Source organism: Echinops telfairi, unplaced genomic scaffold (genome assembly GCF_000313985.2).
Source record: "Echinops telfairi isolate 266 unplaced genomic scaffold, ASM31398v2 ScPeMD7_7469;HRSCAF=8507_1, whole genome shotgun sequence".
In the NCBI taxonomy this organism is placed as follows: Eukaryota; Metazoa; Chordata; class Mammalia; order Afrosoricida; family Tenrecidae; genus Echinops; species Echinops telfairi.
In genome coordinates this window covers 54,346,427-54,364,204 of record NW_022111373.1, presented here as the reverse complement: position 1 = coordinate 54,364,204, position 17,778 = coordinate 54,346,427, and the positions used below count along the sequence as shown (strand labels likewise).

At 44.5% G+C, this 17,778-nt stretch overlaps 1 long non-coding RNA gene across 5 annotated transcripts in view; it reads right to left on the bottom strand.

Moving 5' to 3' along the window:
* Nucleotides 1-17,778, bottom strand: part of LOC123521134 — a 217,531-nt gene that overhangs the window by 197,604 nt on the left and 2,149 nt on the right. For 3 of the 5 annotated variants that reach the window (XR_006679610.1, XR_006679613.1, XR_006679614.1), the window contains exon 1: nt 8,292-8,477. This is a non-coding gene — a long non-coding RNA (uncharacterized LOC123521134). Of the gene's footprint in view, nt 1-8,291; nt 8,478-9,020; nt 9,057-17,778 lie in introns of those variants that run through there. The other 2 variants (XR_006679612.1, XR_006679611.1) reach the window with 2 other exon arrangements.

The window sequence follows — 17,778 nt, the reverse complement described above, 5'->3', positions numbered from 1 at the left end:
ATGAGCCCCTAATAAAATGATTACTTAAAAAAGAAAAAGAAAAATAAATAAAATTGAATAAAATGTGCTGAAAAACTCGGCTTATACACGAGCATATGCCGTACTTGAAATGGTACCTGGACAGTACAAACAGCTAAGCACTTGACCTTCATTAAAAGGTTGGCAGTTCCAGCCAACCTACTGAGAGACTCCTGGGAAAACAAGGCTAGCAACCTGCTTCCCAAAATGCATAGCCTTGAAAATTTTACAGAGCAGTTTTCTGCACATGTGGGGTCACCGTGAGTCAGAATCAACCCAACAGCAACAAACGGCAGCATGAAACATGGTAATTTTGGCTACCCCCAAAATTACAACTCCAACAATCTTTTGCATTAAACATGATAATTTTGGCTATGCCCAAAATTACAACCCCAACAATCTTTTCAAAAGATTTTAATGAATAGTACAGCAAAGGAAAACTAAATAGATTTTCTTTTTCTCTTAAAATCTCAATGTGGTAATAGTAATAGAATCATATGAATATCTTGTTGGGGTTTTTTAAATGTAATCATTTTATTTGGGGCTCATACAACACTTTATCACAATCCATACATAATCCATTGTGTCAAGCACATTTGTACATTTGCTGCCATCTCAAGGGGGAACTGATTACAAGGATCTACATATAACCTCCATCCTGGGGGATTGACAATAGAAAAGTGGGTGTAGGGCGACGTCGGACAGTATAAGATATGACAAAAATCATAATAATTTCTAAGTTATCAAGGGTTCATGAGGGAGGGGGGAGTGGGGACGGAGGAGAAAAAAGGAGGAGCTGATACTAAGGGCTCAAGTAGAAAGCATACGAATATCTAATATTAAGAAAATATAGTCTGCTAAATTACTGGTTTAGAAGTAATTATTATCATCCTGAGGGCAAGAACTATGTTTTTATTTGCCTCACATGCCTTAAACATAACAAGAAGAAAAAGTTGCCACCAAGTTGCTTCTGACTCATGGTGAAGCCGTGTGTTATAAGGGGCACTGCTCCATAAGGGTAGGGGTCTGTATTCTTACCACGAACAGACCACCAGGCCTTTCTTCCACAGCACCCCTGAAAGCTCCATCTTTAGGTCAGTCGTCAAGCACAGACCGTTTGCACTACTCAGGGGATTTTATGTATGACAAGAACTTGATACATGTGTTCACTATGGAGTCCTCAAGCACAATACGTACACAAAAGACATAATTCTCCTAAGAATAAAATAACACGTAAATCTTAAAGAACTGGGACTTCAATATAAGACATGATGAAGTTTTTACAAAGTGAAAATCTAACACTGATGGAGGAAATTTTTCCTACTTTTATTCATAGACTAGTTCTGACGTCACCGCTGGAAATTATGTCTTGGTTGTGTTGACTAAATTCACATCCAATGCTAGTAATGTTTAAATAATTCTGACTTCCTCTAAAGTGAAGTCACTAAAAACTGTAAAATCGGTGCAGATTTTAAGCCTCTACAATCTTGGCAATGTGTCAGGCAAAAAAAGTTGTTTGTTTGTTTATGACATTTGCTATTGTTTCTATAAACACTTATCCACCTTTTTACTAAGAGCAGTTATATAATACATATAGACTAGATATTAACTATATAGTCTTACATCGCACTGGGGTTTTTATGGTCTGAGTTTCTGTGGTGTGGTATTTTAGTTTCAGTAATCTCACCACCACTGTTCCGGTTCGTATTCTAATCAGAGGAAAAACATCTGTTCACCACAGGATCGTATCCACTATCCACACTTTTTCTCTTCAGATTCATCTACCTGCTGGAGCAATTCAACCGTGTATTAAATTCTTTACATTACATATTACACACGTTCACCACAAGCTGCAATATGCAAGAATTACTCTTTGAAATATTCTCACTCAGAAAATAGCTTTCCTTCCAAATACAAATGGTACAGAAAAGAAATAAAACGTTTGGTAAGTGTGAATGAATAACACAATGCCTAAATAAAAGATACAGAATACTGGTACCTGTTTACCTCCGACCACTCCTCCCCAACCCAGGGGAAATGTACTAGGGCACTTTACTACTAGTGGCTGCTGTACACAAAATTAGACCTAAAATACTGAGATAAAGTTGCTATCTGATTTGATAAAATACAACTACCTTGAGAGAATGTGTATAGCACTGATAAAACTATTGGCAGTTTTGACCTTCCTAAAGAGAATGATTATTACTATTAAAAGCTGCTGAGTTTGTATTTATAGAAGGAAACAAATAATTTATTAACTAACTTTCTGATCTTGAAAACAGATTTGGGAAAAGATTATGTTATAACAGGATATGTAACTCCAACCTCCAGTTATATGGCTATTTCCCATAGGGAAGGGTAGTCATGGCACTGTGTGAATATTATGACTCAGGCTTAGTCATCTCAGCTAAGAATGAATTAAATTTGTAAGAGTGAAAACCTGAGAGAGAAAGTGCTTGCATGTAATTCTATGTTGCCATTTTTAGAATGGAGTTTTTCTCCAAAGAGATTTTAAAACATGTCTTCACATTATCTGAGCTGTTTTCACAGGAGTGCACTGGTAAGTTGGGAGCTAAATAAAAACAAAGAAGCAAATTCATTTCCAAATGTAAGGTCATTTGTGATTTGGCAATAAGCATATACTTACACAGAAAGGAAAAGGTCATTTGTTAAAGTCCTGACTGCCAAAATATATTGGGATTTAGATAGATGTGCATATAAAAAAGACTTGTGCTTATGGCCAACCCTTTTCCCCCTCCTCTATTTACCTTAAACAGATTAGAAAGGTAACTGTAAGGTAAGAAGCCTAGTGGAAATCTCAGGGTACCTAAAGGTATCTTTTTTCCCTAGAACAGGCTGAAAGAAGTCAGCGCTGCAAGGACAGTCTTCTCATCCACAAGTAGCTTCCAGACCGACACGCTTTCACTGTGTTTCCCTTCAGGGGAAAACATCTACGTGTGTACGTAATATTCTGAAGTGGGTGTGTGTATTCCGAGAAAAAAACTTTCTCTCTCTCTCTGTTGCCCAGCTAAAAGCAAAATCGCACAAGACTGTGGATAGTTTTAATCACAGGCTGTGGCAACAGTCCACCAGTCAGTATTCAGAGATGACGGACAATATGAAATGAATTAAAGAGTGCCTGGGGGGGGGGGGGGGGTAAAAGGGAGACAATGTCAAGGAGTCCAGGAAAAGAATGTTTGGAAACTGATGATAGTAGCAATTGTACACTACTGCTTTCCATGATTGAACTATGGAATGATATATGTATGTATTAACTCCCAATTAATTTTTTAAAGAGTTCCTCAATGGAAGCCCAAAGAACAGAGTTTCCTTCCTTCCTTGTCTGTGACTTACTATAGAGTCCTGAGTAAATCACTCACCATCTCTGACTCTGATGTCGTTTTGTTTCATATCGAAAACAAGATGTAATTTTTTTTGATAGCTAAAGACATCAGACTCACCCTTCACTTCACTGATGACAATAGTAAAGCAGAGAAACCTGTCTAGTCACAAGATGATTAGACTAAAAGGATTTTAACAGCAGCCTCAGCCTTAACATTTTTTAATTCATTTATTTAAAAGGAGAAGTCACTTAGGTCAAATTTCTAGACTATGGGAAAAGGACCAAAAAGCAAGAAGGATAACCATTAAACCTAGGATCATGCTGATTATCTCTTCAAGAAGCCATAAGGGAATGCAATCAGCAAGATCTGCAATGGTGCTTGTAACATTTTATTTGTCAGGCTGAGTCTGTGATCCAAGTGGCTTACTTTTCTTTGTATACCATATATAATCCGAAATATTTGTAGTCATTTTTTTAAAGTAATGACCAAAACATCTTTAGCCAAAATTCCATTTAAATGAAAACATTTCACTTGAATTTTAGATGTCAGTGGAAACCCTTATGTGTGGTTTCAAGCAATCTCCTTCAGAGCTAAAAAGGTAAGCGTCACCATGTCTCTGAAGCAATCTCAGTGGGGAAAGGTCTTTCTGCACCTCTACATGGAAATCACCACTGAAAACTGCTTATGAAATCTTTACAATTTTGCAAAAGGAAAGTACAGGTAATTCAATAAAATAATTTACTGTATACTACCACCACAACTATTTAATTGTTATCATTTTCGGGGGAAAAGAACAGAGTATAAATGTATACACATATTCGCAATCTCCCATCATAGTAAGGTGGAAAAAGTACAAGAAGGGCACAAAACAAAACTAACTGTAAATACACAGTACTCTTAGTAGCATGATTAACCTACTGAAGACTATTGAGTGAGAACTAGTAATTTCTACTCCAAACATATGCGTAAGAGAAATATATTCAAGATTCACATCTGAAAACCTAGTATGTATTCATCAGGGTTATTTATTTGTTTATACAGAGATGAGTAAGAAGAGCAATGATTTACCTAAAGTAAGCAAAGGTCTTTCTAATCCTGTAAATGAAGCTTACCTCTGAAAATTAAGTGGTGATAAAATCTTTGGAATTTTGCAACAGGAAAGTACAGAACATTCAGCAAAATATTTTTACTGTATACTACCACAAGAGCTACTTAATTGTTATCATTATAATGGAAACAGATGTTTCTTTTTCCTTTCAGAAAAGCACAGAAAAAGCATCAAATTGCTGATGCTGCATGGGCTATCCTAGCACAATTGAGAGAGGGGAAGACATTAGCACATGACAATATTAGTTTTTACTACACAACTAATTACATAAGAAGTATAACTTGAGATCATTAAATCAATATAATTTTCAGCACTACAGAAGGGAAACAAATAGATTTGTATAACCAGCCTACTTACATCTGCAATTGGTGAAACACTTTCTGAGAGACTAAGTGTATGCAAAATGCTACCACTTCTTTCCAAACACAAGGAAAAGAATATTATTCTATGTTCTTTGCTAATGTAACATCATTTAGAATGCTGCCTCTACAGAGAAAAAAATTTTAAACAGTACCAGTACACGCTGGTAGAACCTTTCTGGAAAACATCTTGTCATTCAATTGTAAGAACATTTTTAAAAGTCTATATCCTAAGTGAAAGTAATTTCTTTTCTTATAATAGATTGTATGGAAATAACCAGAAGGATGATTAAAGATTTCTTTTAAATGCTATTCACCCCAATTTTATTCAAAAACTTAGAAACCTAACTCTCAAATAGTTGAGCAACAATTAATTAAATTATGTGTTATAACATCATAAAGCCAAGTTAAGTTGCTTCAATAATTTTAATTATGCGTAAATTAGTCACTATTGAGCAGGTTACAAAATGGTACCTGCAGTTAAATAAATATACAAAAAAGTGTCATTTTCCATTTTAAAACTCCCTGAGATAAGCAGGATATTACTTCTTAATTTGAAAATAAATCAATTAAATTTTTTTTGTTTAAAATTTTAATTTTTTTTCTTTAAGCAAGTTAATTTCTTTCCTCTGAAAAAGCCCATCCTTACCCAAAGTTTCTCAAAATACTTTGGATCAAATGATTCTATATGTAGCTATAGACAGACAGACTTCAGTCGTGTTGGCATGTTGTATGTACGATTCTGAAATCCAGTAGCAAAAAAGTATCGGTCACCCACATAGGCTGCTTTTTCTGCCCCTGGAATCAAACAGTATCCTTATAAACAGAATAAATTAGTTTATGGGGCAAACAGTATAAATGCTTAAGATCTACTAATATGAATTATTTTAAATAATCAAGTCAAAGGGATTTTTCCATAAAGAGCAAATAGTCTATTAATTGCTCTCAGTAAAAATTTTCAAAGTTTGTCATAGCTATCTCAGTACCCCTGATTTCATGATTCTGCTTTTTGAAAAAGGAGCTGATTTGTCTTAGGCTATTACTGTCTATTACTGCTAGAAGTCTTGAGGAAAGGTGGGAAGCAGCAAATTCTGGCAATCTGCCTAAAGAGAAATCAATGAAACAAATTAATCCTGCACAGGCTGCAATGACACAGTAATCCATCATTCAGGGCTGCTTTTATATACCAAATCAGAGCGCAAGAAAGAGCCCTAGGGGACATCACAGACAACAACTTACACCAACACTGGGAAAATACTGAGGAATCAGTTTATTTAAAGAGGATAGATTTCAGTTGATTGCCTATTTCGTCAAATAAAGATTTTTCTTCCACAGTGTGGTGAACCCAAGGGCCAGTGACTCTATCTTCAAATTCAGTACTGTTTGTGCTGGCTGACATCAATGGGGGATGAATGTTTTTAAATAATTAGCATCGTTAATCAGTATGGGCAAATATCTGGCTACAGTAATATTACTTTTCCCATTCAATTTCCATGTATTAAACACATTTCCTGTGTTCAGTAGTGATTTACTACTGCAAATTTGCCTACTAATCTACACCTTAACTGGCCAGTTCCTGGTAACACATGGTTTTCACACAGAGAATTAAACTACTTAAGATGTGTGTAACTTCCAAATTTCTTTGTTAAATTTAAAGACTGGACTTTTTTGTTTCCTCGCTTATGGTATAAATTCCAATCAGCAAATCAAACTACAAGTAAGTGAACAACTTGCTCAAAAATTATAAATAAGTCTTTAACTTATCATATAGTGCTAAAAGATCTTTTAAAATAAAATTTTGTGGTCAATGCACAGCAACATATGAGTGTATTATGCTGTTTCTATTTGCTAATATAGAACAAAACATGTATCTATGTTTATTTAAGCCTCTGTAGAAATGTATGCACTTGAGCCGGTCTTAGAAGAGTAAGGGTGAAGTAAATTCCCCAGATGAAAAACAAGAACTACAAGGTCAGGGTGCACTCGTACTATTAAATGTAATGTACCATTTCCATGGTTAAATGTGACGAATTAGTCCGAGCATTTTTTTTTCAAGAAATAAACAAATGAGCATGCAAACAACAACAAAACTGTCACAAGTCGTCCTGCAAGGTTTAAACCTCAGAATATCTCATCATAGATCAAGAACAGAGAAAGAAGATTAAATAAATGCTAAGTGGTCCATTTTTGAGTGGCATCTTCGATTCTTAGGTCCACAGCAGTATGATTGCAATTCCTGTCCATGCTGATGCATTTTTAATTCAATACATGGATCTAGTATTTATTGATTTAATAAGGCTAGGGGAATTACATTGTTGCTGCTACTGATGAACTGTCAGCAGTTTAATCTAGTGAAATCTTACAGAGGAATTAGGTGAAGGAGCTTCAAAATGTTTGTGGAAAAATTCCATTCTCCTTTAATTCCATTTTTCTACAAACTTTTTGAACACTCTCATATTTTAAAGGAGAAAGCCACACATATATCTACCCCTCTGCCTGTGACAGTGACAAGAGCAAAGATCTCTCCTTTCCCAGACTGCTGTGGGCCGCAGACATTTCCTTCTACTAAAAGCAGTGTCCACCAGCTGATCAAGATAACTGTGAGGAGGTTGCAGCAAAGCCTTCCAGGCATATCTTCAAAACCAGGGAAAGCAGTGACACATCTATCTTCTGGCCTCCTGCACAGCCACCACCACCACCACCACCCCGAAACCCTGACACCCTTGCCTGTCACCTAACAGAGCTTCAAGGAGCCCATGAGCGATTTCAACTCTCTGGCCCCCTAGCATTGTCCACAGCATCTTTAGCATGCTGGGCAGAAAAGGAAGATGAAAATTCACTTTCTTAAAAGACAATTAAAGTGCAATCAAGAGAGGTTTTAAAGGCTATGTCAAAGATATAGAATCAGAAGATGGGAGGTAAAAATAATCTCCACCAAAGTTGCTGGAACACACAGGGACTATCAGAAAGCTTTTTCTCCTGCTGCGCTACCCTGCTTGTGGGTGTATTTCCCCAACCTGGACACCTGGGAAGCATGTTGTGCTCCAGTTTTTCTCTGACTTTGAAGAAACGGACAATCTAAGGAGCAGTGCTGCTGCTGGGGTCAGTAAAACTATGCTAATTGGTGGACCTAATTGCTTCAAGCAGTCTTGTCTCTAAACAGGGAGAGCACAGTTGATGGAGTCAGTCTGTTCCTAATAAAATGAAGAAGCACTGAATTAAATTCCCAAGGAAGGCACTATAAAAGTTTCCACAGTGTAACCAAATGACTTCACCTACGCTATTACCCCTAAGATGACATCCTTGAAAGAAAGCAGACCTCAGTCAGGCTCCATATTTATAAATTGGTTGAGTTTAGGCCAGTGAATCTGGATTGATTTAAAAAGGCTTTTTCATCCTTCCAATCAAATGAAGTCATTGTTAATTAGATGCTGTTAACAATGTCACTCTTCTCCACATTACCTGCTCACACTTGCAGCGCCTCTAGTGAAACATCTGGAGCACAATTCCCCTGCAATCAGTCCTCACAAGAGTTTGGCTGGAGGGTGGTGGTATTTCCGTTTCTCAATCCCTGTCTGAAGGAAGATACGTTTCAGTACACTGGTGGCGAGATACGTACCAACAACTCAAATGTGCGAGATTATAAAGCAAATCTCTGGGAGAAAAAGAGAGCGAGAGAAAGGCTTTCAGATATTGGTTCCCAAGGTCTTTTTTATGAAATACACAGCAGTTTCCCTGTGCTGTTCCTGCCTCGTAGATGGATGTTTTCAAAAACGCCCGAAGGCCACAAAGTTAATTCCCACTGACTTCCCAGCGACTAGAGATCAAGCTCCTCCTTAAACTAGAAAATCGGGCTTGGGGCTCCTACCATCCCCGGCCCAACACGGGCAGGGTAAACTGACGGGCAGCCTCAGTGAGCTGCAAAGCTAAATGCTTCCCACGGAGCGAAGGGCGGCGAGATTTGCAAAAGCGACTTTGCTAGCGGGCCCGGGGGTCTCTGGACCCAGCAGCACTAGAAGAGGTGACCTCACACTCCCCCTCGGGGCCTCTGTGAAAAGGTTGGCTGCGCTGAACCCAGAGGACGCCAACTGCCCGCGGAGACCCGGGACGCGAACCCGGCGCTGGGGGAGCGCGCGCCACTCCCAGGCCGGGCGCGGCCTCCTTCGGGGGCCTTCCCCGGGCCTTTCTCACTTCCGCGCGCCCGCACACCGGGTTGGAGGCTTCCGAGTGCAAGAGGCCTTGGCCTGGGCGCTGCGCTGCCCTCGCAGTCAGTCCGACGAGTCCGCGGCGCGCGAGGTGGCGGCTGACACCGCTGGCCGCACGGGGCGCTCACTTCCGTCGAGCGCGGGGCTCGGTGCCCGGATGTGGGCCTCGCTTCCGGAGCCGCTCCCGCTGGGCCGCGCTGGGGACCCGGCTCCGACCTCGAGGGAAGGGCTGGGGGCGGGCCTGCGAGGGAGCCTGGTTCGCCGCGTGGAGAAGTCGTTCCCAAGGAAGCGATGGTTAGGGGTGAGGGTTGTGGGGAGACGTGTGAGAACGAGGGCCCTTGACCGCGATGGGGCCAGAGTCGGATTGGAGCTGGTGCCCCCTGGGGGCCCGCAACAGCCTTGGGCCGCGGTGCTCCCAGCGCCCGGGCGCACAAGGCGCCTCCTCCGGCACCTGAGCACCTCGCATCCCCGGCGACCCAAAGGCAGCAGGCCTCTGGGAGCGCCTCGAGCTTACTCGCTAGAAGGAACTGCCTGCCTGCCTTTAGGGTCAAGGACGCCATCCGGCGCCCAGGCCCTGGCCCTGACACAGGCTCTGGCCATGGAAGCCGGCCCGCCGCCCCCTCGGCTCGGGCTGAGGATGGGGGCGGCGCTCGACGGCTGTGGGCCGTGAATCTTGATTCCCCAGCGATGCGCGGCGGGCAGAACCACACTAGATGCGGTTAAACAGTAGGGGTGGGCGTACTGACCCCCACCAAGGCAGGCGCACTTTGCAAGTTAGGCCTCTTAATGGCGTTGTTGTTGGTTATTCCGGGCCCCCCACCCCGCCATCCTTCGACCCAGAGGGTTCCTTGCCTTTTGACAATGCACACATTCTCCGCCGGAAATTTGGGGGGGAAACCAAGTTTCTGGGGACTTTTTCTTCCCTGCTAATGAGCTCAAGCAGGGAGACGGATGGTGGCTGCGATGGCTCCGCGCAATAAAATATGAACGGTGACCAGAGTCATTTCTCCTCCCGCTTCCAGAGGGAGCGCGAACCTGCAGCATCAAGGTTATCCTTCTCCAAGCAGTAATGCTGGAGATTTGCGAATACTTCTAGGGACGCTCAGCCAGCACCGGAGGGGGTTTCCCTCAACAAAGAGAAAAGACGTTCCTATGGTTTTAGGTTTGTTTTATGCTTTTTCTGCACCCTCTCCCCACCCCGGGCTTGTATGAACCTAGGTTCCAAGCTTGCGCCGCATAAAACTCTCCTTTGACCTTCTAAGGACTCAAACACATGGGAGCAAAGGAAGGTGCTGCGGGGAGAGCGGTGGGCAGAGGGCTGGGTGAGTGGAGGGCGGGGCCCGTTGTGACCTCGCGGCAGGACGGAGCTCCTGCGCCGGTACACACTGTTCTCACCAGGGTCTGGACAGAGCCTGCACACACATGGCCTTGTGCTCAGGGTTGCTGGGCTCTTGCACTGAGTTTTCGGGGTGATCACACACACACAACTCCACGACAACACGTGCCTCTCTTTCCCCAGCTTCTGGGGTAGCTGTGAGGTTGTCCAAAAGGCGGGACCCGGCCGTCCCCGCCGAGTACCGCCACTTGGCCAGTTCGCTCAGGTTTCAACCGGGCATGGCCAGCCGGCGGAGGCTCCAGGCACTGGGGAACTAACCCGGGGCAGAACAGTGCTGGTGGGGTGGGGGTGGGGGAGCATGACTGCCGGGGTGGGCAGCATCCTCTCCATCTAATCAACGGAGTCACCTGTCAGCCGTCGCCCCGCTGCGATTACGCTGACCCAAGACACCCCCTGCCAACCTAAGCTGAGTGCCTGGCGGCTCCTGAGAGCCCAGTCCCGCGAGCCAGGGCTCACCCCGCACTGACGCCTCCAGGTAGAAACAGCGCCTGAGCGGCTTTTCCTGCCTTGGGATCCCAGCCTGCCCCCCCCCCCCAACCCACACACCCCCCCCCCCCCCCCCCACACACACTCCCCCTCCTCCAATCCACACACACACACACACCTCCGAGCAGTGCTTCGCCGGTGTTTGCGGTGGAGGTTGTTCTTTTAAAAGTATATTAAAGGATCATTGGCGTCTCCTCGTCAAGTCATTACGCCTTTATCCCCATCAATTAACCACACCTCAGAGGGCTGCTATTAAGAGCTAAATTGAGCTGCAAAAGTAGGTATCCCGTTGCAGGCAGATGTTTGTCACCTCCCGCGGAGCGGCGCGGTCGGCTGGGCCAGGCCCGCCGCGTCCAGAGGTTACCCCAGCCCCCGAGGGCCAAGCTGCATGCGCAGGGCATTGGTGCAGGATGGGAAGGCGCCGCCTGACAATGCTCGGGGGCTCGAGGAGGAGCCCGGAAGATGCGGGAGGCAGGGCCCTATCTGGGAAGACCCCAAGAGTAAGCCGCGCGGTTTTAGGGCAGAAAACTAGAGTCTGGAGTGGAGAGGGTTCCAAGGCCCCAAGCCTCTGCTTGAGATTCAAAGAGGGAAAAGTGATTTGGCTAATAGGCCTCCTTAGCCACATCCCGCCGCCTCCTCCCACACGTTAGCCTCCTTGTCCAGTAACCCCCAAATTTATGGCGGCGCGGTCCTGTAGAGATACCGCAAGTGGGGCTAGGGAATCCGGGACCAAAATGTGACATTCCGGACAGAGAGGATTCACTGGGGTCAGCCTTGGCTGTCCATCCAGACGTGTTTTCACCTTTCCTCACCCCAACCACCGGGAGGTAAAGAGAGCTGGGGCTGCCGCACGCACGCAGCTGGGAGACCCTGGAGGGTGCAGGAACGCAGAGAGCAAGGCGCCATGGCCCTCTCTGCAGGTGTGAGGCTTTCCTCCTGACGCTGGCCACAATAAATTTAGCCAAGGCTAAAGGAGATTAATTTCCCAGTATAATCCAATTAAAAGATTTCTGAGGTAATCTTTTTTTTGCGAAAGTGAAAAAAAAAAAGTGCGCAGCTAAGGAGAGGACCAGTTTTGATGACAGTGATTTATCGCCCCGGCACAGCAGGCGCGGGACGCTAGCTCTCTGGCACGCGATTTGACCAGAGCATCCTGTCGGCGCCTCAAGTACAAACCTTTGCTTTCCTAAAAGACAGCCATCTATCATGGCCAACCTGAGCAGGAGCGAATATGCAAGGGACTGGGGTTGCTTACAAGCACCATAGACTTTTTAAAGTGCTATTAGATTTATGGTCTCTTTTTCGACGCCCATCCAGAGTAATTAGCACATATGTTCTAAATAGATGATAGTTTTGTGAGCAATAAAGCAATTACCCATCGTTGGAGCTGACAGTTCCTCCAACTAAACTCCAACCAGCAGCTAATTGGAAAAGTCATTTCAGCTCCATTGTCTGCAATTAGTCCTGCTAAACTACTACACCCCAACTAGCTGGTTTGAGGTTAATTTATTCCGTGTTGCATTTGCATGGACGAGTCCTTGCCACGGGGGGAGTTGCCTTTTGCCCCTCCTGACGGTGGTGTGAGCAGGGACTAGGAAGCAGATGGGAGTAAGGAACCCATATTTTAAAAACCGGACTGGCTCCCTGGCTAGGAGGGTCTGGCCTGGTCTCAGCTACAAGGTCAGTGTCCGATGCGCTGAACGCCTCTCGAGAAATCCATTGTTTCTCCTGCTGGGCAGCAACTGGAGGACACTGTTTAGTTTGTGTTACTGAAACCTTGAATTCAAAATAATAATAATAAGGCAACATAGGAAAAGCAACTAGATTGTGTTTGAGGCTCTCATCTCAGATCCTCAGATATGACCCTGGGCACCACCCCATCTCCAAGATACTAATGTAGTCAGCCCGCAAGTTCCGAAGCCTCTGAGGGCTCCCGGAAAGGAGCCTCCCTGATGGTCAGAGAAAGAAGCCTGGAAATAGCTGAACGCCTCGACCCTGTCTTCAGCCGCTTTGAGTGCAAAACCACTTCCCCCTTAAAAGTGGGCTTTCTCCGAGACGTTCTGTCTTGGCTTCTTCCCCGCGTTTTTTCTCCTTTCATCCTTATCTTTCTGTCTTCCTTCCTTTCTAAAGTTAAGCCCAACAGGTCCAGGATTTGTGCACAGTGAGTGGAAAAAATGTGTTAAACGTCGGTTTGACGCCCCACCGGAGCTTCCACATATCCAGCGGCTGGGATTCTTCTACTTAATTTAATCTTTATTGGACAGGGCGGCTCCTACGCTCCCATTCACCATGAAACGCGGGGAAACGGATCCGTTGGGATTCAGAATTGAGGGCGGGAAGGAGAGGAGTTAAAGAGGGATTAATCCTCCCCATCCAACCTCGAACTTTGGAACTGCTAGTGGGGGATAAGTAAGGGGGGAGTGCTCAAGGGCCCAGTCTTGACAGCCCAGGGTCGCAGCGATCTGGAGCAGGGGGTGGGGAGGCTGACAGGTTAAGATGAGAACCTGTAGCCCTGGCAACCAAGTATTCCCTTAAAGGAATTTACAGCTGAAGTGTCCCAGGCTCTGAGCAATGTGAACATTACTTAGGAGAGCGTGGGGGAGGGATGAAGATACTTCTTCGAAAGTAAAATACTGTGCTTTCCATCCTGAAAATCAAATGTCCTTTTGGGGACTGCCAGTCATATTTAATACAAGAGAGGAGTCCTCTTTTTTGAAGTTAATATAGTAAAGCCTAAGGGAGATGATATTTTAGGCAGCATATAACACTTACTAAAAGAATTCCAATTCCAATACATTGTAATTAATTGCTCAGCTTCACGAATTTAGAGATGTGTATCTAGAGCAAGAAGAACATTTACATGTTTAAAGCCACAGTCTTGTTTAATGTGTTTTAACCACTTTAATTGGAAGGAAAACAAAAAGATGAACTCTGGGTGGGGGGGCTGAAAGTAAAGGTCTCTGTCTTACCCCATCACTTCCCTCTGCCACACAATCTCTACCCTCTGAAGAGAAAGCCTCCTGTCACTGGGCCTTCCAGTTGAAAATGGAAAGGAAATAAGATGTCTTCACTAAGAGACTGCCCATCCATCCCATCGGGTTCTCAGCCATTTGCCCTCTTGCAAGACTGCAATAGGACATCTTAGAGTGTGGGGACAAGAAAAAGCTGAGGAAAGGGACAGCTCAAAGTGTCCTCTAGCCTTCATGGAGAATCCCCATGTAGACGTGTAAGCATACTTAACCCTGAGGGCAAAATAACCTACCCAAGCACACTACCCCCAGAATAGGTGAGAAACCGTTACAGACACAGGCAGCGCACCCTGAAAAGTCGTTAAGCACATGTGGACTCACTTCTAGGCAAGCTCAGCTAGCTGTCCGAACACATGTATTCACTTCTAGAGGAAAGGCATTTTCTTCGTTTGCTCCCATAGTTTCATCCCATTAAGAGCGATTAGATGATGTCTATTCAAAGCTGCTGATCCAGAGAGAAAATAAGAGTAGATAAAAGGAGATTTCAAGTGACCTCCTCATCCCATTCACACCAACCTGAGCCCTAGAATAGCCAAGGATCAACTAACACAAAAGCCCTTTCCTGTTTCTGTTCAGCCTCAGAAGATTTCATGCAAGGGGTTAACAATAAAACATGGAACCATCCCCGAGTTTTGTTAGATCGTGCATTTGGAATACTTTATTAACTCCTCCGGGAGATGGACTAGGTTTATTTTCCACCTCTGAAATGGGTAAGTGAGATATACATCGCATGATAAAAGGGTGTAATCATTGACTTGACGGCTCTGGGAAGTTGGCATCTACAGTAGTATTCCATGCCCATTCTTTTTCTTTTAAACTTTACCTAAACTCTCTCTTGATTCACTGATGGAGGATGCTGTAATAAACCTATCTTTCTACTGACAGTTCAGAAGGAAATGTTAGCTTCATTATTTAGATCAACCTTCTGATAGGTAAATACAATTGCAGTTATAGTTACCCTTTTCCACTAGTTTATCTTAGAGGCAGTGGAGAAAGTGACATTAAAGACTTAAACATATTCGAACAGTCTTTAGTCAGTGAAATGTCCAATTCAGACCTACTTCTGATAGGCTAATCCTTTAGTAAATGAAAAAAGGTGTTCTGACAGGTAACTATTAAGGGAAGCGATTATATAGAGCAGTTGATTGTATTGTTAGAGTTCTCTAGCAGTTCTAACATTTTCAAACTCATTTCAAAACTTCAACTTTCCATCCCAGCCCAACACCTTATTGCTGGGAATAATAGCCATGCAGTTATTCTTCATTCAAGTTAAGTATTTAAAATAAAGAAATATATTTTGTGACATAAAAGTCTTCAGGCCTTTTTTCCCCCCATACATGCATGTAGATAACAAGGCTTCGGTTTTTTGTTTTGTTTTATTGTTTGTTTTTTACAAAAAGTAAATATTTGGCCGGAACTTCACGAGGTACTAGGAATGATTGTCATTTTGCCTCCTCTAAAAAGGCTTGATTTGCATCAAAAGGTCAGTGCTGTTCTCCCACAATGCTCCCTTCTATGCTAGCCCTGGGCCCTCTAGCTGGGAAAGAAAGGGTTTTCTTTATCTCTTTCTCTCCCCCCCCCCCAAACATGTGCTTTAAGTGACCGATCTGGAATAGAAAACTAAAGTGTTCACTAAGGTAAAGCATGTCTGAAACTTATCACTGGGCATTTTTACAAAGAAGAAATGCCTAGACTACTGGAATGATAGTGAGCTCCCAGGCCTGCTGGATGCAGGGTTCAACTATATAAGCAGGCTAGGAACAGGGGGTTCAGCAGAAGCGGGACTCCCAACTTGGCCTTTCCACCCCTGTTTTCATATTAACAAAGGCAGAACTTTTACAGCTGGACAGGCATAATGCCGACTGAGTGCAATCTTGGGGAAGGAAGAGGGCTATTTCTGAGATAGGTTAAGGTTGTGTGCATGTGTTTCTTAAACAATTTAATGTTGGGTTTTAAACATTTTAAAGACATAGGTGGTCATTTCTGCGCCTCTCTTCTCCCCCCACCTCGTTCCTCTAAAGGATCTGTGCAAGACCATTTTAAATACATCTTCTTCAACTGCCTTCTTTCCTGGCCTTAATCTCATGCCAAGGGAGACTAATTGATTTGGCACCTTTAAAATAAGCTCTTTGGGAAAGGTCTGCAGCAAGATCAGAGGGAATGACCTTTCTCCCAATGATTGCAGGCATGTTCATCCCTCCAGATGGGCTTGATAAAAAGGGGTTATTTCTGCCTGTGGTCTCTCTAAACAGAATCACACCGTTTTTAATTATTTCGGGGTAAGGAAGAGGAATGACAGAGAAGTTGTAGACATATCTAGTCATTTGTAGTGTCTCACAGCTCTTGAAGAGGATTTTTTAAACCTATTTACAAGGCTATCTTTGTTCAAGTAGGACTTAACAAAAAGCCAAAATGAATGATCAGATGGGTGAGTTTCAGAAGGGCGAATTACCACTATCCAAGAGAGGATTAGGGGAGAATGGTTCTATTTTCCCTGCAAGGAAGATATTGGGGAGAAGGAGACTGTTGTAAACTGGCCAGAAATCGTGCTTGGATTGGGACTCTGGTGCCTGGCAAATCAGCCAGCACTGTGTGTTCAGCCACAGATCTCTGCTTCTCTCCCTCTCCCACCAGGTCACAACTGTTTACTGGCTATTTGGCAAAGAGAGATCAAGTGTTGTGTGGTAGGTCTTTTAAAAAGTGATTAACACTGAGCCATGATACTAGCAATCCACAAGGGGCATTGTTTGTAGTATACTGCCTGATTCCTCTCCCCCAAGCCAAGGGGTACCCTCTGATCACCTCTTGGGGAAACTACATAGAAAGCCCCACGTTCACTGAACAGGCCTGTGGCCCTGGGGGTCCAGGCATACCTTGGCACTTCTCTCCTCAAAACTGACTGAATCCAGGCAGAGCCCTTGGAAAGAGCCGCGTGGGCCTGAAAGGCCTGGATGGCGACCTCTTATAGACTGCTGAGGCAGAACCCTAGTGGGTCTGGGCCACATGCCAAAACTCAGTTTAAAGTTGGGGGCGAAGCACCAGAGCCTGGAAGAGAGGAAGAAAGATGTATGGAGAAGTGGGTGAGTGAAAGAAAACTGGAAACTGACACCTCTTTTACAGTTCCTGCATCTGAGAGTACCTGGACAGGAGGGTATATGGAACCTCACAGGCTTAGATGCCCTCCCAAATCTGAGCGTGTTTCTCTTAGGCGTCCCCAACCACCAACAGAAAACGTTATTTTCTGGTTGGGGATAAGGCCCATCGGTCCAGGATGAGTGTACCGAATTGGACCAGTAACAAACGACAGCCTAGTAGAGAGCGAGTCTGCGCTCCCAGGTCTGGGCTGCCCCCTCAATTCCACCACATAAGCCATGATGCTGGTGGCGGGGCTGTTAACACAAGGGGGGGGGCGCTCTGCATTAAGTACAGCTGCAGTCTGTACACAGGGTGGGAAGGACAAACTGAGCTCGGAGTGCCGCATCCTGGGCGGGAATCGCCTGCCGGTCTTTAAACATACTCCTTCCCCCCACCCACAGCCTCCCCTCGCCCCCCCACCCCCCTGCTCGTTCTCCGCACAGCACGTCGGCGCATCTGTCCCGCAAAAGCTAGAGACGCTCCCGGCAAGCACACAGACCCTCCCCCTCATCTTGGGCCCGGAGCTGCATCAGCGATTTTGCCTGGGGCCTCCAGGGTCCAGCTCCCATCCCCGGTGTCTTGCCGCGTCTTAGGGGCCTCTCCCAAGTTTCCAAGTTGGGAGGTGGGGACAGGAACCCACAGCCCGGGTGTGTGGGCGCTGCCTCTCTCGGGGAGGCTCAACTCAAACCTCCCGCCCG